Source organism: Mesoplodon densirostris, chromosome 5, assembly GCF_025265405.1.
Source record: "Mesoplodon densirostris isolate mMesDen1 chromosome 5, mMesDen1 primary haplotype, whole genome shotgun sequence".
NCBI lineage: Eukaryota > Metazoa > Chordata > Mammalia > Artiodactyla > Ziphiidae > Mesoplodon > Mesoplodon densirostris.
The window spans coordinates 1,068,525-1,079,457 of record NC_082665.1 but is presented as its reverse complement, the minus strand read 5'-3'; the positions used below and the strand labels follow the sequence as shown (position 1 = coordinate 1,079,457).

General features: G+C 46.1%; 1 protein-coding gene across 7 annotated transcripts in view; it reads left to right on the top strand.

Annotated features, from left to right (window-relative positions):
- Positions 1–980: 980 nt before the first annotated feature.
- PCBP3 (poly(rC) binding protein 3) overlaps positions 981–10,933 on the top strand; it is a 211,537-nt gene continuing 201,584 nt past the window's right edge. For all 7 annotated transcript variants that reach the window (XM_060100331.1, XM_060100338.1, XM_060100336.1 and 4 more), the window contains exon 1: positions 981–1,145. The gene's annotated coding sequence lies outside the window, so the exon portion shown is untranslated. The remainder of the gene's footprint in view (positions 1,146–10,933) is intronic.

Sequence of the window (10,933 nt, the reverse complement as noted above, 5' to 3'; positions counted from 1 at the left end):
CCGTAATAGAAACAAAACAAAGCATATCGCAGTCCAGGAGGTATAGAAAAAGGGTAACGGAACAAAAACACCAGAGACATTCTCTGTCCCCTCCGGTCACCTGCGGACAGGTGTGCTGACCGGGCACCTGCAAACATCTATGCGCAAGCTCACCGCGTCCTGGGTCTGCCCGGCGGGTAGGAGGGCATGTGCGGCCAGACTCAGGGATTACTCAGCGCGGGAGGGAGAAGGGACACCTGCTGAGGGACCGGGACAGGTGGGGGTCCAGCTCGCGGCAGGTGGGGGGACGGCGGGGCGCAATCCCAGGCCGGAGGACTGCCCGCTTTCACCCTCACCACGGGACCTGGCACCCTGGGAGAAGCGGGGGCGGGGTCGCACCCCGGGCGGGTGCAGTTCAGCTGGCATCTCAGACCATCCAGGCCGCGCCCCCGCCCCTGAGGGTACCCGCCCTTCCCCCACCAGTGCCCTCCTCCCCGTGTCCACACCTCTTCAGTCCTGGGCCACGCCCCTGGCCACGCCCCCGATTACTGGCCCGCCTCCTGCCCTGCCCCCAGTGGTGGCCTCATCCTGCCTTACCACCCCTCCGTCCTGTTCTGGAACCCGACCCACCCCACCCCACCTGTGGACCCGCCCCTCTCCCCGCCCTCTTCCCCGCCCCGGCTGGGGACCGCCAGCTCCTGGCCCCGCCCCTTGCCGCTCACTTCCCCGCCCCGCATTGGGCTCCTCCCGGATCTGGCCCCGCCCCCTCAGTGACCCGCCCGTGGCCCCGCCCCGCCCCCTCCACGCTAATTGGTTTCTTTCTGCAGAGCTTCCTGAGCTCCGATTGGCCGAGCCCGTCGCCGTTCCGCCGTTCGATTGGCCCGCTGCGCCCGCTTTCGCGAGGACCAGCTCCACGGAGGGGCGGGGTCAGCCGCGGCGCGCGGCGCGGGATTGGTCGGAGGCGCAGAGGGGGCGGGCCCGCGCCGCGCGCAGTGCCTCGCCTGGAGCGCGAGGAGCTGCTACCGCCGCCTCAGTCGCCTCAGTCGCCTTAGGCTCGGTCGCCTCAGGCTCCACCGCCGCCGGGATCGCCTGTCCCCACCCCCCAGCCCCGCCCCGGCCGCCCTCCCGCGGGCCGGCCCGCGGGCACGCCCTCTGCCGCGGGACAGGTGAGTGGTCGCGGGCAGGGCCGGGGATCGAGTGTGGGGGAATCGGGGTCCCAGCCGGGGGACCGGCCGGGGTCCGGGGTCGGGGGTCGGAATCGGGGCCGGGGTCGAGCCGGGGTCGGGGCCAGGGATCGGGGACGAGAATCGGGGGTCGAGAGTCGGGGTCGGGGTCGGGGCCGGGGATCGGGAGTCAAGCTGGGGCCCGGGCCGGGGTCGTTGTGGAGCCGGGGATCGGCGGCCCGTGGCCGGGTTCGGGGTCAGTGCCGGGCGTGGGGCGCAGGTCTCGCCCGACTGAGCCCCGCCGAGAGCCCCGAAGACCCCCGCCCGGCCCGGACAAACTTGGACGGCAGCCGGGTCGTCTGCCGGGCGGGGCGGGGCGGGGCGGGGCGGGAGGCGGGGTCCGGGAGGTCCCAGCGGGACTCTGGGGCGCCCCCTCCTCAAGTTAACGCCCGGGCCGCGCTACGAGCTCACGAAATGTTCCGAGGACGGAAACTGGACGCGGGGAGGATTTCAGAGGGAAGTGATGAAGTGACTTCGGGCGAATGAGGACCCCGCCTGGGCTGCCCTGTCTCCCCTCCCCCCGCCCAAATCCAGAAGTTGTAAACAAGAACCGCGCTTCCAGAAACAGGGGAGTTAACGCTTGCCTGTCAGTAAACGTCCGCCACGGTTCTGCTCTGGACTTTATGGAGCTTACGTTTCAAAACGGTTTAAGTTTCGTCGCGTCAGGTTGAGGAGAGATTTGGGGGAAAGCACGTCGTCGGCTTTCGGCTCGGGGCGGGCGGGACGCAGGGGAGGGGAGGGGAGGGGAGGGGAGGGGAGGGGAGGGGCGCGCAGAGGGCGGGGGCGGCGTCCGGGACCACGGCGCCCGCGGCAGCAGGAAGGGGGTCCGTGCGGACGCGCTTTGTGTCCCCTCTTCTCACACTCCCGGCATCTGCCTCCTTGACTAGTGTCTGCGTCTCTCTGCGACCCCGTGTCAAAGCCAGGAGCAGGTTAGATGGGGCGGGTGCGTGCTCCTCCCGTCAGTTACTGCATTTTCTTCTTTTATTTGGGGGCGAGTCAGAAGGTGTTTCTTATTGTTCCCAGAAGTGTTCCGCTCTGGAAGTATTGTTTGCTGAGAGTGTTTATTTTTTTCTTTTTGCCCGGTGGCGTTTCTCCTTTTTTTCTCCTTACTACTCTCAAGTATATAAGTTGCACAGCAAATTTGCAAGTTAACAAAAAGCCAGGTCTTAAACCTCGTGCCTAGGGTGGATTATCTTCCCCCCGCCTTCCTCTGAGGCAACGCGGACTTCTGGGTCTCTTTGGCCCTGCGTGTCAGCTAACAGCACTCCGAGGTGATGAGGATTTATGATGCGTAATTCACGAAAAAGAATGTTAGGGTAGCGGGGCCTTGATGAGAGACCTTTCCGGACTAGACAGGGTAGTAAACCGACCCTCCAGTTCACACTATTCCTCTGGCACAGGCGCGCCCACGTCCTTCCGAACTTTAACTTGCTGTCAGCGGGTGAACTGTTGCCCCTTTTCTGTTCTTTGAACTTGGCTTTAGAATTGGGAACCAAAGGAAGTGTGCAGAGGTGCTTTCCTATTGAAGAAAACTGATTTCCAGTCCCCTCGTGCACGAGAACAACTCATCATCTTAAAACGTCTTAAGAGGTGTGCATTTTGGCCCAGAGACTGTTTGCAGAACAGTGACACTCTGGAGGGATTGTTGACAAGATCCAAAGTGATCTCACTGATCCTCCCATCAGAGGAGCTGGAGTAGTTGTGGGTAGTGTGTTCAGACTTGGAGATCCACCAGAAATCAAGGGGTCTTCAAATACAAGTGCAGTCTGACTGACTGACTGACTTTGGTCACTTTTGAGTGCTGACATTTTTCTCTTGTATGTAGGTGCTGTTATTTACACAGTGAAATTTCATTACAAGTGTGTTAGAATATATATAACTTCATGCATTTTCTTGGTTAATAGTCAATATTATAAGGTTTTGAAAAAAGGTTTAATGGTAAAAGGAGTTTTTTGGGTTTGTTTTTAACTGAAAAGATTGGATATCCTGTGTAGAATTCAGGGCTTTGGGACCGGTATTGCCACAGGTGGTGCTGATTAGTGGTGACATTGAACTTCAGAACATCTCTTTTCCAGATATCTTCATTAGTTCAGAGTTTGAGAAAATACACAGTTTTATGATTACATGTTTAAAGGTATTTATGAGAAAATTTCACCACATGGGCTCGTTTTGTTAGATGTTTAGAAAGAAGCTATTTTTTTCCTCTGATGTTCAGGGGAGGCTGAGAGCATGCCGCGTTTATATTTGCAGAAATTCCGTGAGGTCCTTGAAACAATCTAGCTATTCAAGGCTGGACACTGTTTCTGTTTCAACAGTTTCAGTTTCTGGACCTGTAGCCATGTGTCAATGGCAGAGTCATTCCTATTTTCACAGAAATCCCAGGGCTTTATTGTAAAAGTGATCACTGAAGCAGATCTTGGTAGATGAAAGTTGTACAACCCTCTGGAGAAGAAGGCTGTCCTTTGGGCCATAACAAACAAAAATACCTGCTCATGTATTGGAGACACTCCCACATTGAACATTAGGATGAATACTGTAGATTTTTGGGTGGCTCTGGTGTCTCTTAGCTCTCAGCTCTTGCTGCAAGGACTCTCAACAAGTATCCTGGGTCCACTGTCCATGGTGCTGAATATGTGTCGTTTATTTCTGTTTTCCCGTCTCAAATTTCCTTTCCAGCATGAGAATAGTTTTTGAAGTTTTAAAATGAATTTCAGAATTCACACTTTTACAGAAGAGTTGAACAAGGGAATTCTATTGAACCTGAATGGAAGCATGCCTTTTAAAGACTCAAGGCATGTTAATGTCTCTCTTTTTTTTCTAAAGTGCATAATTGTGCTGAGTCAACATTTACTTTTCTTTGCTTAGTCTCCTTCACCCCAGGTGAGAATTTTCTTGCTGGAGTATGGACATCAAGTAACAAACCATTGAAATTAAACGAGACCCTGTTTGCTTAACTAACACCCTCTTTAAAAACGTGCTCTTTATTATAGTATGTACATGTATTTGTATGTAGAGGCGATTTGTTTTCCCCTAAACAGGGTTGATTGTAACATCCCTCAGCGTCACCGGCATGGTGCTTCCCAGCCTTCCTGGAGAGGGACTGGAGCCCTCTGAGAATATAGTAGGGCTGTTGGGCAATTGCCAGGCCCTCGTGCTGTGTTGCAGCAGCATCTACTCAATTGCCTATAACTTTGAGTACATCTTTGTAAATCATTTTAGATAAATCCTTTATTTCTCTTGAGGTGGTCTGTTACTTTAGACTTGCCCCACAGGTTAGCAATAAAAAATAATGGGTGTCCCTTGTGGTACAGAGATTCTTCCATGTGATAATACATTGTGCATCAAACGAAGCAGTGGATTGTTGAGGTGTTTTTGTTATGAACATCTGAAATAGTTCTTTGGCCCTGTTAGCTGTACACTTAACCCAGGTTATTCTTTGACATCTGTTTTGTTGAGGGAAACCCAGGGCAGCTTCTCTCTGCCTCCTCCAAGTTTCAGAAATACTCTCTGAGTGCTACTGTTTCCCAGGCCCTGTGCTAGGATCTGGGAACCCACAGGGGAATGAGACAGCATTCATATCATCGAAGGACTCACCACGTTGGACTGAGGAAAGGACATGAAAACAGATGGTTACAGGGGGCCACACTCAGTGCAGCAACTGGGATACACAGAAAGCTGGGTTGGTGTGTTGAGGGGAAGTGACTCATTTAGGCTGGGAATCAAAGAAGGCTTCAGAGAGGAGGTGGCCTTTGTGCTGAGCCCTGGAGTTTGGGTTGTAATTGTTTGGGCATGGATGGGCACGCACTGATTAGAAAAAGGCCAGAAGGTTGGTGGTGTTGGAGGACAGGGTGTATGGTGCTGCTGAGGCTGGAGGTGTGGGGGACATTGTGAAAGGGTTGGGACTCTGCTAGAGGTGTGGGGTGGGGGGGTAGCGTTGAGGAGAGGTGTGGTAGGCACAATAATGGCTTCCCAAAGCTGTCTACATCCTAATCTCCAGAACCTGTGGACATTTTACATGTCAAAGAGGATTTAAGGTAGCAGTTGGAATGAAGATTGCTAATTAGTTGATTTTAAAACAAAGAGATGATCCTGGATTGCCCAGGTGGGCCCATAGTTATCACAAGGGTCATTAAATGTGGAAGAGGGAGGCAGAAGAGCCAGTGTCAGAGTGCTGTGACATGAGGAGGACTCTCCTCCTCAGTGCTGGCTTAGAAGATGGAAGGGGTCACGAGCCAAGGAATACAGGCAGCCTCCAGAAGCTGGAAAAGGCAAGGAAGTGGGTTCTCCAGCCAGGCCTCCAGAAAGGAACACAGCTATGCTGACACCTTGATTCTGACCCAACGAGACCTGTGTCTGACTTCTGACTTCCAGAACTGTAAGATAATTACTTTGTGTTGTGTTAAACCATTAAATTCAATGGAAAGTGTTTCAGAGCAGCTGCAGGAAACTGATGTAAGTTGGAACTCTGCTCTAGAAAGTTTTAGCTGGTGAAATTGAAGGAGGAAGTAACATGTTCAGATTGGCTGTAGAAGATAAACTGATGCAGGTGCTGTTGATGAGGAAGTTGCCCTAAGTAAGCACGGTTCTGATCCCCAGTTTCATCTCCTGACAAGACGGGCTTCTACATTGCCTTACCTGGCCTGCGTCCCAGTTGAAGTTTTCCTCTAAGCAGCCTGTCAGCCTCCACCCCTGCTAATTGCCATGTCCCACTGGTCCACTTTTCTTCTGTGCTGTGTACTCAGGGGAGAATGGATCAGGTATACATGTACACATGGGATTGTGGGGTCATAGGGCAGGCCCAGTTCCAACCTCAGAGCTGTTGTTAAAGTATTTTCCAAAGGTTTGTTTCTTCACATCCTTGCTAATCCTTTATACTTTCAGTTGTTTAATTGTTGTCTGTTGAGTAGATATAAAATATCTCACTTTTAATTTCTATTTCCTTGATTACTAGTGAGTTTGAGGATATTTTTTTACCCATTTATTGGCCACTTGGCTTTTCAAGTCTATAATTTGTATTCTTATATGGTTTGTCTGTTTGTTGCCTGGGTTGTTCCTTTTATAGCTTTTTAGATGTTCTTTATATATTCTGGATTCTATTTGTGTCCTGTTTTTTATCCTTTTAAAATCGCTATTTTGATGAACAGATGTTTAATTTTAATGTAGTCAGATTTATCAATCTTTTTCTTATTGTCTGTGGTTATTAAGTCTTATTTAAGAAATCCTTTGTTACCCCATAGTCATAAGATATTCTCCTCTTAAAAGTTTAAAAGAACTATTTTCTCTTCACATTCTACTGTGAACTTACTTTTGTGTGAGGCATGAGGTAGAGCTATGATTTTAGATTTTCTCCAAATGCACAACCAATTCTACCAGTACTATTTATTGAGGACCATCCCTTCCCCAGTGATCTGCAGTGCTGCCTTTGAAACCTACCAGACCTCACAAATGTGTGGATCTGTTTCCAATTTCTCCAAGTAAATAATGATAATTTCATTTCCTCCTTCCTAGTCCTTAAATCTTTTATTTTATTTTTTACTTTGTCTTATTCCCTTTGTTTGGACCACTGGACAAACTTGCATAGAAATTGTGGTAAGGCTATCCTAATATTGTTTTTCACTTTAAAGGCAATGTTTTCAAAGCCTTAAATATGAAGTTTGCTATATATTGGTAGATTCCTTTTACTAGATTAAGGATGGTCTTATCTACTAATTGCTTGATAAAAGATTTTTTAAAGTCATTAATAGATTTTTAATTTTATCAAATGATTTTTTTACCTATTTAGATAATTTTGCATCTTTTCTTCTTTGAACTCTGAGGTGAAATACTTTAATCTTCTACTTTTGAACCATCATTGATTTCTTGGGATAAACTCTACTTTGTCATGATATACTACATTTAAAAATTATTATTGGATCCAATATGGTAATATTTCACTTTTGATATTGGCATATATTTTCATAAGAAGTATTGACTAATAATCTTTTCTTGTATTGCTCTTAATCAGATTTGGTATCACTATGATGCTTCATCATCTCTGTAATAATTTCTGAAAGGGAGGGATGTTTGTTCCTTGGAAGTTTGGCAGTATTGCTTCTTCACTGTTCTAGATCTGGACCCTTTTAGAACATGGAGACTCTTGCAGTTAATCACTTTAGAAGCTGGTCCATTCTGCTCACATTTCTTTGGCTAGAGGGAGTCGTTCTGGACATGCCTAGTTTCAAATGGGGCAGGGAGGTAGAGTCTTCCATGTTCTGGAAGTTTAGGACCACTGGATACTGGTAAATATTAGTAATATTTACCACACTATAGAGGCGAATTGATGTCAGTGCTGCTGAATTAGCCAAAATTAGAACTGTCTTCCTCTCTAGGTCTTGTTCGTAGTTTTTGCAACTATGTTGCCTATCAAGGGACCAGTTAGAATATGAAGCTAGACATCATATTTGTTTGTGTTTCTTTTGAACAAACCGTCCTGCTGCTTACTTTCTCCAGAACCCACCTTGGGAATTCCTGCCTCTCCACCTCTCCTTACTGCAGAGGAAAAGGCTCCCTTTCTCATTCCTTCCCACAGATCTAAATCTCAGCCATCCTTCAAGGCTGGCACAGGACATGCTGAAGTTCTCTACATGAACCCTGACTTGTGCTGAATGCTCCCTTCACTGTTTACAGTACTGTCCTGCCTCAGAGCTGAAGAGGGCAGGGTTCAGTTGCGTTTATGAGTGGTTGATCAGAAGAGTCTTCACATCCAAGTGTAAGCTTCCCTCCTTTGTCTGAGCTCTGCGCTGGGAAGCTAGGTAAAGTGGACAGACTGTATGAATGAAGTTGACGCCACCGTGATCCCCTCCTCCTAGTATTCATGCCCTTGTATAATACCCCCATCCCCATTGAGGTGGGACCTGTGATGTGCTTCTAACTAGTAGAATAAGGCAAAAGTGATGGGATGTCAATTCCATTATTCCATCTTGCTAGAAACTAATTTAGAGATTCTCTTTGCTGGCCTGAGTAAGTGCCTCTAGGAGCTGAGGGCGACCTCCAGAGACAGCCAGTAGGAAGCAGGGGCCCTTAGTCCTATAGCAAGGAAATGACTGCCAACAACCCGAGTGAGCTTGGAAGCAGATTCTTCCCCAGTTAAACCTGTAGATGAGAATATAGTCCAGCCAACATCATGACTGCAGCCTTATGAGACCCTAAGCAGAGGACCCAGTTAAGCCTGTTCAGACTCCTGACCTACAGAAACTGTGAGATAATAAATGTGTTTTAAGTTGCTAAGTGTGTGATGGTTTGTTATGCAGCTGTAGAAGGGTAGTGTACCAAATCTGTACTCACCTCCCAGTTACCCTCACTAGAAGTGGGTTTAGGCTGATGAAGGGTGTTTGAATCTATTTGAGATACAGGCAGAAAGTATAAAGTACAAAATAAACATCATCTATAATCTTACCACTCAAGGATTGCCAATTTTTTCCTACTTTTATATATGTATGATATGTATTTCCTAAAGTTGGAATTCATTCCATGATATGTTTTATAAACAACTTTCTTTGTAGATAGTGAGCATTTTTTGTGTCATCATATTCTTCTAAAATATGATTTTGAATGGCTGCATAATATTTCAGTGGGAATCCCAATTTATTGAACCTCTTTCCTATAGCTGGACATTTATGCTTCTTTAAAATATTTACCATAATAAATAATGCTTTAATAAGTATCCTATACAAAACTCATGGTGTGTATCACCAATTATTTCTGAAAGATAAATTTCTAAAGGCAGAATTATCATGTCAAAACTTGTAGGTGTTTTTAAGCTTTTTGATATTTAACCATCCAGCTTCCAGTGTTTCTTTTAAAAGGATACAACTCAAGCGTCTGTTTCTGTAACTCACCAGGTTGGGATAGGACAGAACTATTGATTTTTGAGCATTTAGATTCCTGTTTTCTTAACCCTGTTTGCAAAGTGCTTTTAAATTATTCATTAAAGTGCAGTATTCTATTTATAGACACATTTGTGTATGAGATCGCTCCCTTAATGTCTGGGCAAAAAGCCTATGAATTGCTATTATCACGTCCCTATCTTTGTAAATCCTTTGTAAATCCTTTTCTACTCCTATCCACCCTTTCTTTGTTTTCAACCACATAGAGGCACTGAAACATATAAGGTCTTATAGCTCTGATGGTTACTCAGATGAAATGGCTGTTCTGAATGAGCCCTTGTTCTTCTCACCATTCTTTTAAATAGTTGACTTCAAAAAGATGAGAGATCAGAAGAATATTATGAATTCAAAAATATTTTTTTCCTGATTCATAAAATAATTAGTGCTTATTTAGAAATTTTATAAAATAAAGATTAACATCAAAAGCAGAATAAAAATCTTTAATTCCACCACCCACAGATGACCACTATATAAACATAACTTGTTCATACTAGCCTATTCTTTTTTTTTTTTTTTTTTTTTTTTTTTGCGGTACGCGGGCCTCTCACTGTTGTGGCCTCTCCCGTTGCGGGGCACAGGCTCCGGACGCGCAGGCTCAGCGGCCATGGCTCACGGGCCCAGCCGCTCCGCGGCATGTGGGATCTTCCCGGACCGGGGCACGAACCCGTGTCCCCTGCATTGGCAGGCGGTCTCTCAACCACTGCACCACCAGGGAAGCCCATACTAGCCTAGTCTTACAGTGTATTGATTAGATTCTGATGACTAATATTTTAGGGGGAATTTTTGAGTCAATGTCTATGAGTAAAATTGGCCCATAATTTTCCTGTAGCTGTTCACTGTCTAATTTGAGATGAATGCCTAGCTTATTAATTTGAAGCTTTTATCTTTTACTAATAATGTGCATTTAAGGTGGTACATTTCCTTATAAATAACACTTCAGCTGTATCATACAGAGTTTGACTTGAGGTATTTTCATTACTATTTAATATATGCTATGCACTAAATTGTTCCTCCCTCAAATTCCTATGTTGAAGCCCTAACCCCCAAAGTCATGGTATTTGGAGATGGGGCCTTTGGGAGATAATTAGGTTTAGGTGAGGTCATGAGTGTGAGGTTCTTATGACGGGATTAGTACCTTATATGAAGAGACCAGAGAGCTTGCTCTCTTACTGTCTTTCCTTGCCATGTGAGGACACAGCAAGAAGGCAGCCATCTGCAAGGCCAGGAAGTGGGCCCTCACCAGAACCTGACCGTGTCAGCACCCTGCTCTCAGACTTCCCAGCTTCCAGAACTAAATGAGAAATAAATATCTATTGTTTAAGCCACCCAATCTATGGTATTTTGTTATAGCAGCCTGAGGTAAGACAGTAATTGCCATTATGATATTTTTCTTTGATTTGTAGGTCATTTAGAAGAATATTTAAAAATTTCCAGACATATGCATATTTTCTTATTTTATTCTTTTCCATCACAACTGCATTGCCCAAAGATCTTGCTCTTTATTTTAAATCTTTTGAAATTTGCTGATGTGCCTTAGAGCAGAATATGGTGTATAAGTTTTCTCACATGTTCCTGTGTGCTTGTAAAGAATTAGGTTCAATGTTCTATATATTCTATTCAGCTAACTTGATAAGCATGTTACTCACTTCTTCTGTTTTCTTACTATTTTTTTGTCTGGTTGTTATATCCATTACTAAGATAATTACACACTTTCATTGTGATTATGGATTTGTCTTATTTCTTCTTCAGTTCTGTCAATTTTTATTTATATACTTTGAGACGATGTTATCAGGGGAATGCAAATTT